The sequence below is a fragment of the Bubalus kerabau genome, chromosome 19 (assembly GCF_029407905.1).
Source record: "Bubalus kerabau isolate K-KA32 ecotype Philippines breed swamp buffalo chromosome 19, PCC_UOA_SB_1v2, whole genome shotgun sequence".
NCBI classification, from domain to species: Eukaryota; Metazoa; Chordata; class Mammalia; order Artiodactyla; family Bovidae; genus Bubalus; species Bubalus kerabau.
This window is the reverse complement of record NC_073642.1, coordinates 30,488,715-30,508,111: the sequence shown is the minus strand read 5'-3', so window position 1 is coordinate 30,508,111 and position 19,397 is coordinate 30,488,715. Positions and strand designations below refer to the sequence as shown.

Genomic DNA, 19,397 nt, shown 5'->3' with positions numbered 1-19,397 from the left:
TGCTATGGTTTGAATGTTCATACCAGGGTTCTTGGCTTTTCTCATCAATAGAAATTGATCAGAGACCAGACAAGAACTTCAGGCAAGACTACTGGGGTCCTTATAGCAGAGTGAACTAAAACAGGCAACAGCGTCCCTTGCTTGCTCCCTGCCCAAGTTGGCTCCAGTGGGGCGAGGGCAGAGGGTGTGTCCAGGGCTCGGGCTGGAGGGGTGGTTTAGGGGGTTTGCCCAGGCCTTCAGTGGTGGTACTGTGTGCAGGGGGCATGCGCAGTACCCTGCTTTTTGCTCCCTGCTCTCCAAAAGAGGCAGGTGGGTGTTTTGGTCTCTGTATCTTGTCCCAAATTTGCTCTAATTGCAGTTATTTTTAGCCCATTATAGTTTCTTTGTATTTTGTTGCTAGAGGAGAGGTTTATCTGAGTGCAAGCATTGAAGCACTGCAGCAAAGGGTCCCAGGTCCCAGCCTGTCTCATCCCCAAATTCATGTGTTGACATCCTAATCCCTACAGATGACAGTATTAGGAGGTGGGACCTTTAGGAAGTACTTAGGTCATAAGGGTGGAACCCTTGTGAATGAGATTAGTGTCCGTCCTTATAAGAGACCCCAGAGCTCCCTCACCCCTCCCACCATGTGACGACATCAGGAGAAGCAGGTTGTCTGCAAGCTGCATGAGGTCCCTCGCCAGGACACAACCACTCTGGGGCCATGATCTTAGGCTTCTGGCCTCCAGAAATGTGAGAATAAAATTTCGGTGGTTTATAAGTTGCCCAGTCTGTGGTATTTTGGTTACAGCTGCCCAAACGGACTATGAGTCAGAAGAGAGAAAATCCAAACACATGTTATTTTGTTCCACAACCGAGAAGATAAAAGTTTGATATCTAAAGGGGAAAATAAACTCATAAATCCTTCAAAAATTTTCAATTGAAACATCATTCGACAATTGCCAAACCATCAGCAAGGTGCCAGGATACAATTTCCAAGCAAAGTAACCTTCCATTGAGCAAAACTCTGCCTCCTATTACATGGGCCCCAAGATGAAGCCAACATGCCTTGAAATCCAGTCAAGCATCCACAGTCACACACACCTTCCAGGACCTCTCAACACACACCCCGTTTAAATGAGCACATCCAGGGCTGGGAAGAACTTCTCACGAAACAAGACACGCGGAGAACAGAAGGTGCCTGAGCCAAAGTCTAGCACGGGGCCATCCTTCCCAACTCCACTCCTTTTTGCCTCGGGATGGCCAAGCACATGTATTAATATCTAGGACTTCGTTTCCACGTTTAGAAGTCGAGAGCAAGAAACCCTGGGGCCCTTTCCTTTCTAGAGACAACTGAGCCCGTCGGATCTCCTTCATGCTCTGGGACAGCCTGACCCAAGGCCTCACGTGGCTCTGCACACAAGGCCACTCACACAGGCTCAGAGTCAATAAAAGAATGAACCAAAGACCCACCCTGCACCTCATGAGTGCAGTGCAGCGGTGCTGAGCTCCTGCACAGGTCAATCAGGCGCCTGAGAGGGGAGCCGGGCCCTGATCTTCCTGAGCCCCAGGCCCGCTTCCTGTTACAATGTTTAATCATGCACCCAGCATGCTGCCTTTCCTTAACTTGGCTTTTTACTTAACAACACCTGATTTAGCATATTACATTAGTTTCAGGTATACTGAATAGTGATTCAGTATTTTTGCAGATTATAAGTAATTACAAGATAAAAGCTATAACTCCCTATGTGATGCAATGTATCATTGTTGCTTATCTATTTTACAAATAGTAGCTTGTATCTCTTGATCCCATACTCCTATTTTGCCCCTCCCCCTTCCCGCTCTCCTTTGGTAATCACAAGTTTGTTTATGTATCTGTGAGTCACTGTTTTGCATATACGTTCAGTTGTATTATTTTTTAGATGTCACAGATAAGGGACACCATACAGCATGTCTTTTTCTGCCTGACACTGCACTAAGTACAGTATTTTCTAGGTCCATCTACATTGCTGCAAACGGCAGCATTTCATTTTTTCTATGCCTGAGTAATATTCCACTACACATATATGCCACATCTTTGTCCAGTCATCTGCTGAAGGACCCTTTGGTTGCTTCCATGTCATGGCTATTGAAAATAGTGTCACTCAGAACACTGGGGTGCACGTACCTTTTTTGAATTCGTTTTCATTTTTCTCTGAGCGTGATGGGTGGATCATATGGTGGTTCTACTTCAGGTTTTCTGAGGAACCTCCATACTGTTTTCCATAGTTGTCTGCACCAATTTACATTCCCACCAATAGTATACAAGGGTTTCCTTTTCTTTACATCCTCCCCAACATTTGTTATTGGTAAAATCATTGGTCACTTCCCCATTGTGACTGGTATGAAGTGACAGTTCATCGTTGTTTTGATTTATATTTCTCTAATAATTAGCAATATTGAGCATCTTTTCATGTGCCTGTTGCCCATCTGTATGTCTTCTTTGGAGAAACGGCTATTCAGTTCTTTCCCCATCTTTTGATTTAGTTGTTTGTTTTTTGGTATTTAGTTGTATGAGCTGTTTATGTATTTTGGGTATTATTCCCTTGTTGATCACATCATTTGCAAATAATTTTGTCCCATTCTGTAGGTCTTTTCATTTTGTCAGTGATTTCCTTTGCTACGCAAAAGCTTTTAACTTTAATCAGGTCCCATTTATTTTGGTTGTTTTTTGTGTTTTTTTTTGCTTTTATCTTTTTTGCCTTAGGAGACTGATTCAAGATAATATTGTTACAATTTATGTCAGAGAGTGTTTTGCCTATGTTCTCTTCTGGAAGTTTTATGGTTTCAAGGTTTATGTTTATGTCTTCAATCCATTTTGTGTTTATTTCTGCATGTGGTGTGAGGGAGTGCTCTAGTCACATCATGTCAGCTTTGTGTAGCTGTCCAGCTTTTCCAGCACTACCTGTTGAAGACACTTTCCTTTTTAGACTTCTTGCACAGTTGACCAAAGTGGTGACTGAATGAAAAGCAAAGCCAACAGGAAGCCAAGGCACAGAGAGGTATGGAGCATGCGCAAGACAGACGCCAGCAGGAATGGAGACAGGCGTAGGGAGGGCAGGGGGCAGCTGGTGGGCAGGAGGGAGTGGAGGACACACTCGGATCAGGACCCATACCTGCGTTCCACCAGGTGAGATTCACACCTGACTCCTCACCCTCCATACTGTTTTCTATTCACAGCCCAGGTAAGAAACACGTGAAGAGTCCCTGTCAGAGAATCTAGTAACCTTTCTACCACTGGCAGCTCTTTTGTTGTTCAGTTGCTAATTTATGTCTGACTCTTTGTGACCTGATGGACTGCAGCACACCAGGCTTCTGTAGCACTGGCAACATTGAATCCCAGCTATTAGGCAGTAAATCGTATCCCATGAGAGAGGTTACTTTTGTTTGTCATCTATCCAGCACCAGTCCCCTCCTGATTCACCATCAGAACCTAGTTTGAATGGTGGTGGTGGGTTCACATCCCTGGCCTCAGGTGATAGATCTTGCTGAGTGTAAGCCAATGCCAGTTAGTGTGAGACAACACTGTTCTTCTCTGCCTCCCTCTGAGCCAGAGGTAGCCATATGACCCAGCTCTGGCTAGTAAAACCCAAGTATAAACCTCCCTGTCAGATTTCTAGGAAATCTTCGCAATATTGATTAAAAAAAAATTATAAACAGCTGGCACTGACCCTTCTTTCTCCCTTGAACTAGCACATAATGGCTAGTGCTTCAGCAGCCATTTTGTGGCCAGGTGGTCAGGAGAATTACAGAGATGTTAACCAGAGGGTGAAGCCTCTGGACCAATGCTAGGAACCTCCTTCCTTATGTGTGAGAGGCAATCCACTGGTCAGTTTTCTGTTATTTATACCTGAACAGATTTTTGATACACTGAGATATTTTCAGTGATAACAGGTACAATAATTATCTTCCTGTGAATATCACTGTTTAATCTATTGAAAATTTCCACAAAGTCTATCTAATTGGACCCAGTGACATCAAGTGTCTTTTCCCCCATTTCCAGGGAAAGATACAGTGATAGATCCAAAAGACTTGCACCAGGCTCTCCCCAGCACTTCTTGCAGAATTTAGTACCAGGCAGTCAGGTTGAAGAGGACAATGCAGCTTATCAGGTGGCAGGAGGAGGGAGACCATTCCAGGAGGCAGAGAAAGTATCCCTGCCAATGTGGCATGCTGGCCTAACTGTGAGCTCACACCCAGAGCTCCAGAAAGCTAGCTACCTACCTACATGAAAGGTACACAGGAGACAAGGGAGAGCAGTTGAGGGAGGCCAGAGCAGGCAGCAGAGCTGAGCTGAAAACTCTGCCACTGTCACAGACTGAATAGCATGCTCCTCAAATTCACCTGCTGAAGCCCTAACCCACAACATGAGCATACCTTGAGATAGGAGCCTTGGAGGTAATTAAGCTTAATTGAGGTCTTAAGGGTGGGGCCCTGATCTAGTAAGATCAGTGTTCTTCCAAGAAGAGGAAGAGATACTAGAGATCTCTCGCTCCCATGCGTGCACAGAAGAGGCCAGGTGAAGACATGGCGAGAAGGTGACCACCTTCAACAGAGGAGTGTGGCGTCACCAGAAACCAGCATTCCGGTGCCTTGATCCTGGACATCCAGCCTCCAGAGCTGTGAGATATAAATGTCTGTTGTTTAAGCTACCTAGTCTGTGGAGTTCTGTAATGGCAGCCTGAGCTGATTAATACAACCACCATCACCACTGGTAATTTCAGCAGGCTCTACGTGCTGCTAAAATGAGCCATATCCCCAGTGGTTCTGGACTAAGCTTGGAGGATGGGTGCTTTAAGGACTAACTCGGTCCCTTCCGGAATTGCTCATGAACACCTGTCTCTCTCAGCTCTGCAGTGTCAGCCAGTTTGACATCTGTGCCCAGGAGGTTCTGAACGCTGAAGGACACCCAGCAGGGCAAGGCAAGGCTTCTTCTGATGGGAAAGCCCCATATTCAATCAGGCTCATGCCATGCTAAGTGTCTGCGGATGGAGCAGCCTTGCATGTGCACACCACAGGAGCCGGGTCTGAGGGTGTCCTGTTGAGGAGGGAGGGGCAGAGCCAAGGAGAAAATGCATTAAATGCATTATGCACATAATGGGCACTCCAGAGTGGGTGCACAGATTTAACCTCCTGTCTCAGTCTCTACCATTAGGAGCAATTTAAATGACATTTGGTGGAAAAGATAATAATATTTCAGGTCAGAGAAAGACATTGATGGCTGCAACAGGAGAGCAGGGACAGAGGGAGGCAGACAGAGTGAATAAATGAATTACAGGGGCCTGTGATTGATGTGATGGGTATGCATGCTGGGGGGGTGTGCACAGTATGTCACGTGGTGTGGGGAAGATGAGGGGTGTGATGTCTGGTACACAGGGTGTACGTGGTGTATGTGCATACATGGTTATGTGTGTGGCTTGTATGTGTCTATAGTGGGAGGAGGCAGCAGGAATAAGAATCCAGCAAGGGTCCTGGTGACAGATGAGAACCAGAACACAGGTGACCATGCAGTCAGTTTGGGAATGGGGCTGGCAGGTGTCCACCAAGAGTAGGGTGGGAGGGGCCCAGCTCCAAGGCCTGCAGCAGGAAAGGAGTTGTATGGACAGGGTGGTCAATGGCTGAGCAAAGCCCCTGCCTCTCCTCCGAGCTCCTGACCCTGATCCCTGGAGAAGGTCCAGCCTGGACTCTCACACTGCATCCCAGGCCACTGTACGTGGCATTTCAGGGAGCTGGAGGGAGCCTTCAAAGTCTGCTGGCTGTCGCTGATTGGCTTTCCACCCTGTCCTTTACCCCTATCAACAGGGATCAAGGACATTTAGTGCATCAGACTGTCACCTCCTTGGGCTCTTTTGTATAGGAGGGGCATGCATATGGATGTACATAAGTGCACTTGTGCATGGTGTGTGTGTGTGAGTGCACATGTGACTGCACACATGTGGTGTGTGTGGTGTGTGCAGCATAAATAAACATATATGAGGTAAGTGAAGTGAAAGTCCCTCAGTCATGTTTGACTATTTGCTACCCCATGGACTAGCCTCTCTGTCCATGGAATCGTCCAACTAAGAATACTGGAGTGGTTTGCCATGCCCTTCTCCAGGGGATCTTCCCGACCCAGGGGTCAAACCCAGGTCTCCCGCATTGCAGGTGGATTCTTTACAGTCTGAGCTCCCAGGGAAGCCCATATGAGGATAAGTTGTGGCTTACTGTGCATGTTGTGTGTGTGTCATGAGCACACACATCTTTTGGTCCTTTGAGAAGAAAAAGGGAATGAGAACATATGTGGGCATTGGAGGTGAAAGCATCTTGCAGGCAGCTGGAGAAGCGCTCCCAGGGCTGGGGGGCAGGGAAGCACGGGAAGCACTGGGCCCACGGAGTCCACCTAGGCCCACATGCTGCAGGGAGAGGCGTGGCCTCGGCCAGGGAGGCGGGGAGAGCTGGGAGTGAGGTCCCTAGGCTGGGTGGAGCGAAGAGAGGGGTGCTGATGGGCCAGTGTCTCGCTCATCACATCCCCGTCCACACAGGGTGGCCCGAGTAGACCTGGTGGGGGAGGAGTGAGCAGATAGGAAGATGCTGGGTCCCTGAGAGCCGCTCTTCAGCACTCAAGGGCGAGGCGCTGACCTGAGTCCTGCTCAGTCCCGTCCCCAGCCTCACACCCCAGCTGCACAGCTGGCGCACCTGGGGAGCATTAACGAAGATACCCTGGGAATGGGACCGCACTTCCATATTTCTGTAAGCATCCCTGAATCACCACACCCAGTGCCGTATCAGACCAGAATGTCCCCGCTGAACCCATCTCCAGGACGTCCATCTGGGGCTTTACCACTCTCCCCGGAGGCCCTGTGCCCATGGTGCTGACCTGCAGAATCGGGCAGCTACAGATCTGCTGGCCGAGGACAGCACCTTGTGTTCAGCCACCACAAGGTCATCTGAATGTAAAAGGGGCAGAAGTTGAATTGTTCTGCCTCATTTCCAGCAGCACTTGCTGCAGGAGAGAAGCTGCAGCCTTGGGAGAGGCTTCACAGCACGGTTAAAACTCAAGCCCTGAAGTCATGTCATGGCCCGATTAAAGGGCCAATTTATGTCTTTTGAACCTGAACAAATTCCAGAAGAACTGCCTCATCAAAGGAGTCCAGATCCCTCTTATGACAGTTGAAAGGCAAGGCATCCATGATGAAGAGCCTGTCCAGCTGCTGTGAAGTCCCCTCTCCTGCCATCCCCACCAGCATCTCCCTCCATCGCACCACTGTGCGGGTACCCGGCCACAGGTGCGAAGGCCAGGCCCTCCACTGTGCACCAAGCCTCGCAGGAAGCACAGCCCTGTCCAGGGCTTTGGCCCCCAGCCCCCTACCCACCCCTCAGCCTCACAGTGGCCACCTTGGCGAACTCTCCCCGTGGTCCTCAGTGGCCTTGGCCCTAACACGTGATGGCCTCCACTAAAATACAGGTGCCTAGCTGTCGTTTCTAAAGCACACAAACACAGCCATGAGGTCTAGACTCATCATGTGGGCTCCCTTGGGGTCCCACGCTGGGTCTTCCGGGCCAGGACCTTCCAGAACCCAGCCCCAGGCAGAGAGAGGGCAGAAGCAAGGCATCTGGTAGGGGGGTCTCTCACAGGTCAGGGAATCTGTCATGTACTGCATGTTCTCCATGCTGATCCCCAGGCCTTGTGCCAGGACAGCCCTGTTGTGCGGGTGCTGGTGACGGCCAGGGACCTGCAGGTTTCCGGGGGCCCTCCTCACACTGACACTCATGCACAGGGTCCTGGGCTGGACATGAGTGTTCTATGTACAGCCAGGATAGGAAGCCTTGTATACAGATGGAGCACAAAAAAATTGCTGTTAGAAAAGACTAGAAAAGGAATAACTATGTCATAATAAACACTATATCCTAATGACTTCCTTGATGACACATCCTGCAGCTTTTAGATGGGATCAAGCACCATTCTACGGCACCAGGATTCGGCAAATTGCACATTTCATGTACTAACTTCCTTGTAAACACTGCGCCTGAGAGATGTATGGGGCTGGGGTAGAGGAGGATTGAAAAATACTGGATTCCGCTTGACTAAACTTCAGGTCTTCTCAGAGCCTTTGATCTTATAGTGGGCACTGCTAATCTTCAAGGACAAACTGAGAATATAGAATATTTTCCCAAATTTACTGAAGGAAAGCATTATCTTTTAAGGGAACCTATTTTTGCATCATGAAACATAAATGGGGAAACCTCCAGGTTCACCATTTTTGCAGAGTTTTTTAGTTTTCAACATGTTTCAATAAATAAGAATATCCTGAAATGCGCATGCCCAGTTCCTGCCACTGCAGACAAGTGTCTTCTTTCCGGTTTTGTTGAGAATGCCTGAAGATTCCTTAGCCAGGAAAGCTGGAAACCAACCAGAGGAATTATCATACTGTCTTGGTTCTAAGATACAGGATCAGTCTGATAACAGCTTGTAGAGAAAAAGAGAGGAAAGGGGGGAAAAAAAGGGAAAAAGAGGAAAAAGCAGTGAGAGCATCAGTTCCAGCCAGTACCCTGGCAGCTCACACCCACCTGATTCATTTCCAGACCCTGCAGTATAGTCATGATGCGCTGAAGTCAATCAGGTGGTGCTCTAGGACCTCTCCCACTTCAGGGCCAGAGACTGATGGGGCAGCCCCCACCCCACCCCTACACTGTTCATCACCAAGCAGAGGGCAGGACAGCTCTGAAGGGTCACACACCTTCACACCAACACTCCAGCCTGGAAGAGACACACAATCACTCCCAGTCACAATTCATAGGGCAGAACCATCCTCCAGGGCCCGCCCCACTGCCCAGGCTTGGGACACAGGCCTGCTGGGTGTCAAAAGCCTGGAAAGCTGGAAGGCCTGCCCACCCTGGTCATGGCATGCCCCCGACATCCTAACTCCAGCAACGCTAAGATATAAAGATGGATTCTAACATTTAAGAAAATGGAATTGAAAAATTATGCCAAGTTCCATGTTTCCTGACCTGTTAATATGTACACAGGTATGAATCCATGTACACACTGGCCAAGTATTTGTGACACAACAGCTCTGGGTGACTGACCTCCCTTGCTAAGATGGGAAGGACCTTCCGCTCGCTCAGGGTCACCTGTCCCGGCTCTGGAGTCCCAGAGGCTGCGAAGGAGGCAGTGGGCCTTCCTTATTAGCATTTGTCCCTGGTTCCTCAGGAGAGGCACAAATGAGAACTCCCAGCCTTGCCCCTGCCTCTCAGGAGGCCCAGGATGCTGTACGAGGTTTGCAATTGCCCAAATCCACGCCATGTGGAAATGTCTCCCCAAATACTCTTGGCCAGGACATTTGTGAAAATTTCCCAGTCACATTTATTGTGATGTTGCCAGGACATTTGTCAAGTTTTTCCCCACACATGGACACTTATCTGCAGCCTGCTCTCTGCCAACAGGATCAGGGCTTCTTGAGGGAGGGTGGTCCTTCCCACATTCCCAAACTGCAGGGCAGATGGTGGCTTATACCCTGCGCTCTGCTCCCTCTGAGGCACAGTGCTTTATGGGCAGCCAACTTTAGCAGCAAAAGTAACAGCCCCTCACAAAGAGCTATGAATCAGATGGCTCACAGTGCAACCACTCTGCCATTGTGAGCTCGTGGCCCCAAATGTGGGTGACCCCTCACATCTGTCCTCCACCTAATCATCACGGCCATCCCGGAGGGCAGCGGAGTGATGTACATTCATCCTCTCTTACAGATGAAGACACATCTTCCCAGCAAGGTACCAGCTCTGGGTCACCTGGATAATGGACATTCCGATTCTTTAGGCATTTGGAGCTTCTGGCCCCTCTGCCACTGTCCTTCAACCAAGGCCCGCTCAGTCGTGTCCGACTCTTAGCGACCCCATGGACTGCAGCCTACCAGGCTCCTCCGCCCATGAGATTTTCCAGGCAAGAGTACTGGAGTGGGGTGCCATCGCCTTCTCCGGACAACTGCCTTAAGTACTTAAAAAAACCATGCATCGTATCAGTAAAACATGACTGAAACAACCAGTAAGTTCTAAGGCAGGTGCTGAGAAGTGCACAGGGTAGGGTCCACCATGGTGGGAGACAAGGTCCCACCCTCATGGAATCGGCATGGATGACAGCCAGCAGGGCCCACCCACTCCATGTTCAGAGGACGGCACTAGAAAGGGGACCCGAACCTGTCATGCAACAACACATATAAAAAGACAAGTGAATAAAGAAATTTAAAAAGCCAAACTGCCCTCTCTAGTTGAACTCACAAAAACAATAAAACTGTAGAACTGCATTCATGGGAACCCAAGTCGGAAATGAATAACAAAGCGAGGCAGCTCCTGGTATGTCCGGACCGAGGCTATGAACACTGTGGTTTCTATGACAGCGTCATATGACAGGGTCTCGAGCCTGCGGGTTTCCAAGCCCTACCTATTTCAAGGTCACTCAGGTTGCTGCCCAGAGCTTTTCCTCCAAGTTCAGCCATTACATATTTTCCTCTTTGTCTTCACACCACTCTGGCTCATTTCCCAAACACCCACAGCTCTCCTGAGAGATTTTGCTACAAGTCTGGAGAAGCCAGCATTGATAAAACCACAGAATTCTAAGGAAGGCAGCTTCCGTTTCACAAATAAGATATCAAACACCAGGAGATTTGGTGTATTTCAGTCACGTTTTTCTGTTGTGTCGTGCTCTATCCAGAAACTCAATATCGTTTACAGATTAGAAGGAATTTTATACAATGAATGTTTCTACTCTGGGCCTTTCTTCACTTACTGCTCGCAAGTCAGTACACACGAGTGGTTTTTGAAAGCACGAACTGGTTCTGAATGGCAACCTGCACTTTCCGGGTTTTTGGTAAATCTTTCCCACAGCTAAGGTGGTACACTGCCTTACCCTCTGAGGGGAGGAGGGCCAGTGGAGCTTGAATTTGAGCTGCCAGTCTCCAGCCAAAACATACCCCAGGCCCGGGCTGTGAAGGACCCCACCTTCTTGCTGACCCCAAGTGGCCACCAACCTGACAAACCCGCCTGCCTGCTTCCCATCTGTACACAGAGACGTGCCGTGTGGGCCAGTAGCAGCCTCGACATCAAACATTTTAACATAGTTAATCTATGTCTATCAACTTATCCTCAGAAAAATGAAAGGTTAGGATCAAACAGAGGTATGGACACAGGATGGTCATAACATCTCTGTTTCTAAGAAGAAAAATGGAAGCTGATAATTTCAACAAAAGGATATTATGGTCACCGCTGCTGCTGCTGTTGAGGCAGTCCGGCCTCCTTCCAGGTGATGGGTGACAGTGGCCCCCCTGCCCCTGGGAATGAAGCCACAGCCTTGTTTTGGCAAATAAAAGAGCAGGCAGAAGTGTCCTGCCACCTCCTGGAGGGAGCCTGATGGGCACTGCACAGTCCTCCATAACACCTCCACCCCTGCCCACCTGCAACATTTTCTGCAGGGACCACTCCATCAGTCTGCATTCCACAGGCCGCTAACGACCCAAGATAGGCCCAAAAGGAGAGTGCGCAATACACCTGTGTAAACCACTGCAATCCTAAAGTTGTTACCAAAGCACAACTGAGCTTACAGTGACTGACCCAGAAATGGGTATCTATGTAAAGTAATTAGGCTCCCAAAAAATAAATAAATAAATAAATTTAAAAATATATACTGAAAAAAAAATGAAATGGGTATCTAGTAGTGGGTTGCTATTGTAAATGATATTAGTTTATGTAGATGTGGCCGTGGGGGTTGGGCAAAGAGCAGGAAGGACACTCTTATCTGAGACTGCAAGAATGAGGAAAGGTTCACTGAAATTATTTCCAGGTAACATCTGGAGGGCAGATCCTGCACTTGAGGGTGGAGGCCTCAGCATCAGGTGTGCGTGGGGTTTGCTGTTTGCTGGGTTTGATAAGGTGAAGCAAGAAACATGAGCTCAGAAAAGAACTGGCTGATTTGCAAGGAGTCATGAAAGGAGAGAGAGCCCATAAATTTACAGATTTGCCAAGTGTAAAATGAAACAGCTGCTAATCTCCAAATACTAGGAGATTAAAACAACAGTGGGATTTGATCTACAAAAATAAAGTTTAAAAGCAAGGATCGAATGAAGGACAGAGCCCTTCCTCGACTGTTATTAACTGTGGATAAAATAAGTCCATCAATTGTTTTTAGTTGGGCAAAATGGCTCAGGGAAAAAAACAAAAGCTAAAAACTATGTGCTTCTATGGAAGCCTAATAGATCCAAGGAAGCTGCCACTAAGTTAAATGTAGGAAACTTAAGTAAATGTTATATTTGCAAGCCTCCTGTAAGTCTAAAATTATCTGAAAACAAAAAGTAAAAAAAATGATGTTATAAATCTGCATTTATTAGCACACAAGGATATTTCATATATGTTCAGTGAAAAAAAAAATACAATCTATATGTTTGAACAGAAACCAAATCATTCCAGGTAGGTATCAAAAGTGGTTATTTATAAGATGGAATTTTAAGATTTCAACTTATTTAATTTGCATAATCTGTTTTAAAAGGTGATCACATATTAGGTGCACAAGTCAATAACTAATTTTCATATAAATTTATACTGTTTATATACTATACAGGCAGACCTTGGAGATATTATGCATTTGGTTCCAGACCATTGCTTTAATAAAGCGAATATCACAATAAGTGGTGAATCACACAAATTTTCTTGTTTTCCAATGTACATAAAAGTTAGGTTTACTAGTCTATTAAGTGTGCAATAGCATTCTGTCAAAAAATTAATGTATATACCTTAATTGAAATACCTAACTGCTAAGCCTTCAGCAGGCTGTAATCTTTTTGCAACAGTCACATCAAAGATCACTAATCAGGGGTTGAGATCAAGATGGTGGAGTAGGAAGACACATCGAAATAAATCTACATGCGGAACATTCCCACTCGAAACAACCTGGAGACCTGCAGGAAGACTGCTACAACCAAGGCCGTGAAAGCCACACAAAGTCAGGCAGGAAGGGAAGAGAGTGATCAGGTTGGTACAAGCACTGCCGGGAGGGGATATAGAAGAGTTAAAGGTATTACACGGGCTCAGAGATCCTCCCAAGGGAGTGAGGGGTTGTAACCACATATTGGGTACCCAGTCCTAGGGTCTGACACCAGGAAGATAAGTACACTGAGCTGACCTTTTCTTTGCCCTGCCCCTGATAGAGCGATGATGGTCGCTGAACCCAGGAGAAAGTTGGTTCACACCTGGCCCTGGCTCTAGCTCTAGCCCCTTCATCTCCAGCCCCACCCCCTACCATGTTGTTAGCTGCCAACACATCCTGGGGGAAGATATGACCCAATGTTCACACCAGATCCAGCTCCCCCAGCAAAGCCAGTGGACACACAAAAATCGCACAGGAGGTTCCCACACAAGGACATCCCTTCGAGACCAGACAGGTGACTATTTCAACTAATGTGATAGAAACAGAGAAAGATAAACAAAATGAGAAGACAAAGGAATTTGTTATAAATGAAAGAGAAAAAAAATCCTGAAAAAACTAATAAAATAGAGATAAATAATTTACCAGTGAAGAATTCAAGAATTATTAACAAAAATAGTAACTGAACTTGAGAAAAGAACAGCTGAACACAATTTGAATTTTAACAAGGGACTAGAAAAGAGAGAAAAGAACCAGTCAGAGCTGAAGAATACAACAAATGAAATGAAACACACTAGAAGGAACCAGCAGCAGAGTAGGTGACACAGAAAATGCATAAGTGATCTAGAAGATGGTATAACAGAATCACCTGATCAGAACAGCAAACAGGAAAAATAATTAAGTGAGGACACTTGAAGATCTCTCTCATACACCAAATGTACTAACTTTCACACTATAGGGGTCCTATAGGAGAAGAGAGAAAGGGTTCAAAAATGTATTTGATGAAATTATGGCTAAAAACTTACTGAAACTGAAGGAGGAAACAGATATCCAGGTACAGGAAATACAGAGAACCCCAAACAAGATGAACCCAAACAGACTCACACCAAGACATATCATAATTAAAACAGCAGAAGTTAGAGAGAATTTTAAAGACAGCAAGAGAAAAGCAGAGAGGCATGTACAAGGGAAAACAAGACTCTTTGTTTATTTTGACTGGTTTTTTCTGAAGGGCCAGCAGAGGGTGGCATGACATATTTAAAATGCCGAAAGGGAAAAACCTACAACCTAGGATACTCTATATAGCAAGGTTATCATTCTGAATCAAAGGAAGAAAAAAGAACTTCTCAGACAAGGAAAAACTAAGAGCTTCATAAATACTAAGCCAGCTGTAAAATAAGTGTTAAAGGGTCTTCTGTAAGTGGAAAAGGCTACAAGAAGTAGTAATTTATAGGGAAGCCAAAGTCCTACTAGTAAAGGCTATGAATCAGCCACTTGAATAAGTTAGTACTAAGATTAAAAGTCAAAATTGTAAAACCAGCTCTACAACAATCAGATAAGGGATGAATGTAAAATATGACATCAAAACCACAAAATTTGTGTGTGAGGAGAGTATAAAATATAGATCTTATAGAATGTGTCTGAACTTAAATGACAGTTTAAAATAAGCTCTTACGGTTATAGGTCAACACATATGAATGCCGTGGTAACCACAAATCAAAAATCTTACAATGAATATACAAAAAATAGAGAGAAATGCATGCAAGTATACCACTAAAGAAAATCATCAAACCACAAGGGAAGAAACTGAGAGGAAAAAGAACAAAGAAAAACAAAACAATTGGAAAGCGAATAACAGAATAGCAATAAGTACATAACTATCATCAATTACTTTATTTTTTTTAATTTTATTTTATTTTTAAACTTTACATAATTGTATTAGTTTTGCCAAATATCAAAATGAATCCGCCACAGGTATACATGTGTTCCCCATCCTGAACCCTCCTCCCTCCTCCCTCCTCCCTCCCCATTCCATCCCTCTGGGTCGTCCCAGTGCACCAGCCCCAAGCATCCAGTATCGTGCATCGAACCTGGACTGGCAACTCGTTTCATATATGATATTTTACATGTTTCAATGCCATTCTCCCAAATCTTCCCACCCTCTCCCTCTCTCACAGAGTCCATAAGACTGTTCTGTACATCAGTGTCTCTTTTGCTGTCTCGTACACAGGGTTATTGTTACCATCTTTCTAAATGCCATATATATGCGTTAGTATACTGTATTGGTGTTTTTCTTTTAAATCTCAATGGATTAAATGCTCCAATCAAAAGACAAACAGTGGCTGATTGGATTAAAAAAGAACTATCTATATGCTGCTTAAAAGAGACTCACAGACCAAAAATGAGGGAATGGAAAAAGATACTTCATGCAATGGAAACCAAAGAAATCTGGGGTAGCAATACTAATAAAAGACAAATTAGGCTTTGAAAAAGACCCTATAACAAAAGACAAAGAAAGGTATTATACACTGATAAAGGGATCGATATAAGAGGCTCTAATATTCACTAACATATATGCACCTAATATGGGTGCAACTAAATAAATAAAGCAAATAGTAACAGACACAAAAGGATAAACTGACAATAATATAATAGTAGTAGAGGATTATAACACCCCACTACATCAACGGATAGGTCATCCAGGTAGAAAAGTAACAGGGCACTAGTGGTTTTAAATGACATATTAAACTAGTTGGACTTAATATATATATATCTACAGGCCATTCCACGCAAAAACAGTAGAAAAGACAGAGCGCACGGCAGCCCACTAAACAAGTCTAATCAAATGTAAGAGAACAGAAATTATATCAAACACTTTTCCCAACTACAACAGTATGAAACTAGAAGTAAATTAAGAGGAAAAAACCAGGGAAACAAACACACAGAGACTTAACAGCACACTACAAAAAATGAGGGAGGAGGGTTCAGGATGGGGAACACATGTATACCTGTGGCAGATTCATTTTGATATATGGCAAAACCAATACAATAGTGTAAAGTTAAATAAAATAAAATAAATAAAGAGGAAATCATGAAATACTTTGAGAGAAATAAAAATAAAAACACAACTTTCAAAAATCTTAAAAAAAAAAACAAAAAACTAAGAGATACAGCAAAATCAGTTCTAAAAGGGAATTTTAGAGTGAGAAAGGTTTACCTCAAGAAATGAGAAAAATCTTAAACAACCTAAACTACCATCTAAAGAAATTAGAAAAATAAGAATAAACAAACCCTTCAGCAGAAGGAAATAATAAAATTCAGGAGGAAATTACTATAAAATAGAGACCAAAAAAAGAAAAAACAAAATAGTAAAAGATCAATCAAACCAAGAATTTGTTTTTGAAAACTTGAGCAAAATTTACAAGACTTTAGATAGGCTCACTAAGAAAAGAAAGAGAGAGGACTCAGGTAAACAACGTAAGAATAAGGAGAAATTACAACCGATATTTCAAAGACACAAAAAAATCATAAAGGAATACGGTGAACAGCTATATGCCAAAAAAACTGGTCAACAAAGAAAAAGTGGATAAATTTCTATAAACATATAATCCCCTAAGACTGAATCAGGAAAACACAAACAATCTGAACAGATCAATCGTTAGTAGTGAAACTGAATTAGTAATAATAAGAATTTTAAAAACCTCCCTGCAAACAAAAGTCCAGGACTGGACAACTTCATGGGTGAATTCTACCAAACATATAAAGAGCAGCTAATACCTATTTTTCTCAAACTACTCCAAAAAATTGAAGAGGAAGGAATACTCCCAAATTCATTTTATGAGATCATCACTACTCTGATATCAAAATCAGATAAAGACACTATAAAAAGTAAAATTACAAGCCAATATCTATGATGAATATATCAGTACATGAGAAAATCCGCAACAAAACATTATCAAACTAAATTTAACAATTATAAAAACAATCATACATCACGATCAAGTGGGATTTATTTCACAGACGCAAAGATGGTTCAATATCTGCAAACCAATGAATGTGATATACCACATTAACACAAGGAAGAGGAGTCATACGGTAATCTCAATATTTGTAGAAAAATTATATTACAAAATTTAATAACCATTCATGATAAAAACTCTCAAAGTCAATATAGAGAGAACATATCTCAACATAATAAAGTCCATTTATGGCAAACCCACAGTTAACATCATACTCAATGGTAAAAAGCTAAAAATTTTTCCTCTAAAATCAGGAACAAGATAAGGATGTCCACTCTTACCATTTGTGTTTAACAAAGTATTTGAAATCTGAGACACAACAATCAGGCAAGGGAAAGAAATAAAAGGCATCCAAACTGGAAGGGAAGAAGCAACACTGTCACTATTTGCAGCTGGCGTGATAGTGTGTGTGTGTGTGTGTGTGTGTGTGTATAAACTAAAATCTCCACCAAAATTTATTAGAACCAATAAATAAATCCAGTACAGTTTTAAGAAACAAGATTACCATGCAGAAATCTGTTGCTTTTCTACATCCTAACAATGAACTATCAGAAAGAGAAAGCAACAAAAAAATCCATTTAAAATTGTGTCAAAAGGAATAAAATATATAAGAATAAATTTAACCATGGAGGCAAAAGACTTGTACTCTGAAATCTACAGGTCACTAATGAAGAAAACTGAAGGTAATACAATGAAGTGGAAAGATATTCTGTGCTCATGATTTGGAAATATCAATATTGTTAAAATGTCCATACTCCCCAATGTAATCTACAGATTTAATGCAATCTCTATCTACATGCTCATGACATTTTTCACATATGTAGAACAAATAATCCTAAAATTTATATGGAACCACAAAAGACCCCAAATAGCCAAAACAGTCTTGAGTGGGGAAAAAAAAAAACAAAACAAAGCTAGATATACTATGCTCTCTGACTTTAGACTATACTATATAGCTAAAGTAATTGAAACATCATGGTCCTGGCATAAAGACAGACACAGAGATTAATGAAACAGAATAGAGAGCCCAGAAACAAATCCACACAATTAATCTATGACAAAAGAAGCATGAATAAAAATGGGGAAAAGACAGTCTCTTCAAAAGTGGTGCTGGGAAAATTGAACAGCTACATGTAAAAGAATTCAACTAGGACAGTTTCTCATACCACACACAAAAATAAACTCAAAATGGATCAAAGATCTAAATGTAAGATTGGAAACCATAAAACTCCTAGAAGAAAACACAGGTAAAGCACTCTTTGACAAAAATCACAGCAGTATTTTTTTGGATCTGTTTCCTCAGGCAATGGAAACAAAAGCAAAAATAAACAAATGAGACCTAGTTAAACTTAAAGGTTTCTGCACAACAAAGGAAAACACGAACAAAATGAGAAGATCTATGGAATGGAACGAAGTATTTGCAAATGATGTGATCAACAAGTGGTTACTATCCAACATACGTGAAAAGTTCATATAGCTCAGTATCAAAACAAACAAACAACTCAATCAAAAGACAAGTAGAAGACCTGAGTAGACAGTTCTCCAAAGAATACACACAGATGGCTAACAAACACATGAAAAGATGCTCCATATTGTAGCCCACCAGGCTCCTCTGTCCATGTGGATTCTCCAGGCAAGAATAACGGAGTGGGTTGCCATGCCCTCCTCCCAGGGGATCGTCCCAACCCAGGGATCAAACTCAGGTCTCCCACATTGCAAGCGGATTCTTTACCACCTGAGCCACCAGGGAAACCCAACTAAATATTAGAGGCATGCAAATCAAAACAACAATATCACCTCACAGCATTCAGGATGGCTGTCATCAAAAAGTCTACAAATAACAAATGCTGGAGAGGGTATGGAGAAAAGGGAATCCCACTGTTGGTGGGAATGTAAACTGGTGCAGTCAATATGGAAAACTGCATGCTGCTGCTGCTGCTGCTGCTGCTGCTGCTGCAGCTAAGTCGCTTCAGTCGTGTCCGACTCTGTGCGACCCCATAGACAGCAGCCTACCAGGCTGCCCCATCCCTGGGATTCTCCAGGCAAGAACACTGGAGTGGGTTGCCATTTCCCTCTCCAATGCATGAAAGTGAAGAGTGAACGTGAAGTCACTCAGTCGTGTCCGACTCTTAGCGACCCCATGGACTGCAGCCTACCAGGCTCCTCTGTCCATGGGATTTTCCAGGCAAAAGTACTGGAGTGGGGTGCCATTGCCTTCTCTGGGAAAACTGCATAGATTCTTCAAAAAGCTAAAAATAGAATATGATCCAAAAATTCCATTCCTGAGTACACATTGAAAGAAAACAAAAACACTAATTTGAGAAGATATGTGCATCTCAATGTTCATAGTATCACTATTTACAATAGCCAAGACATGGAAGCAATCTGTGTATCCATCAACGGATGAATGGATAAAGAGGCTGTGGTGTGTAACTACAATGGAATATTGCTCAGTCGTGTCCAACTCTTTTCAA

The 19,397-nt window shown here is 43.8% G+C and overlaps 1 protein-coding gene across 1 annotated transcript in view; it reads right to left on the bottom strand.

Moving 5' to 3' along the window:
- Positions 1 to 19,397, bottom strand: part of OTUD7A (OTU deubiquitinase 7A) — a 388,339-nt gene that overhangs the window by 320,056 nt on the left and 48,886 nt on the right. The window contains exon 5 of the mRNA XM_055555716.1: positions 8,566 to 8,755. The gene's annotated coding sequence lies outside the window, so the exon portion shown is untranslated. The remainder of the gene's footprint in view (positions 1 to 8,565; positions 8,756 to 19,397) is intronic.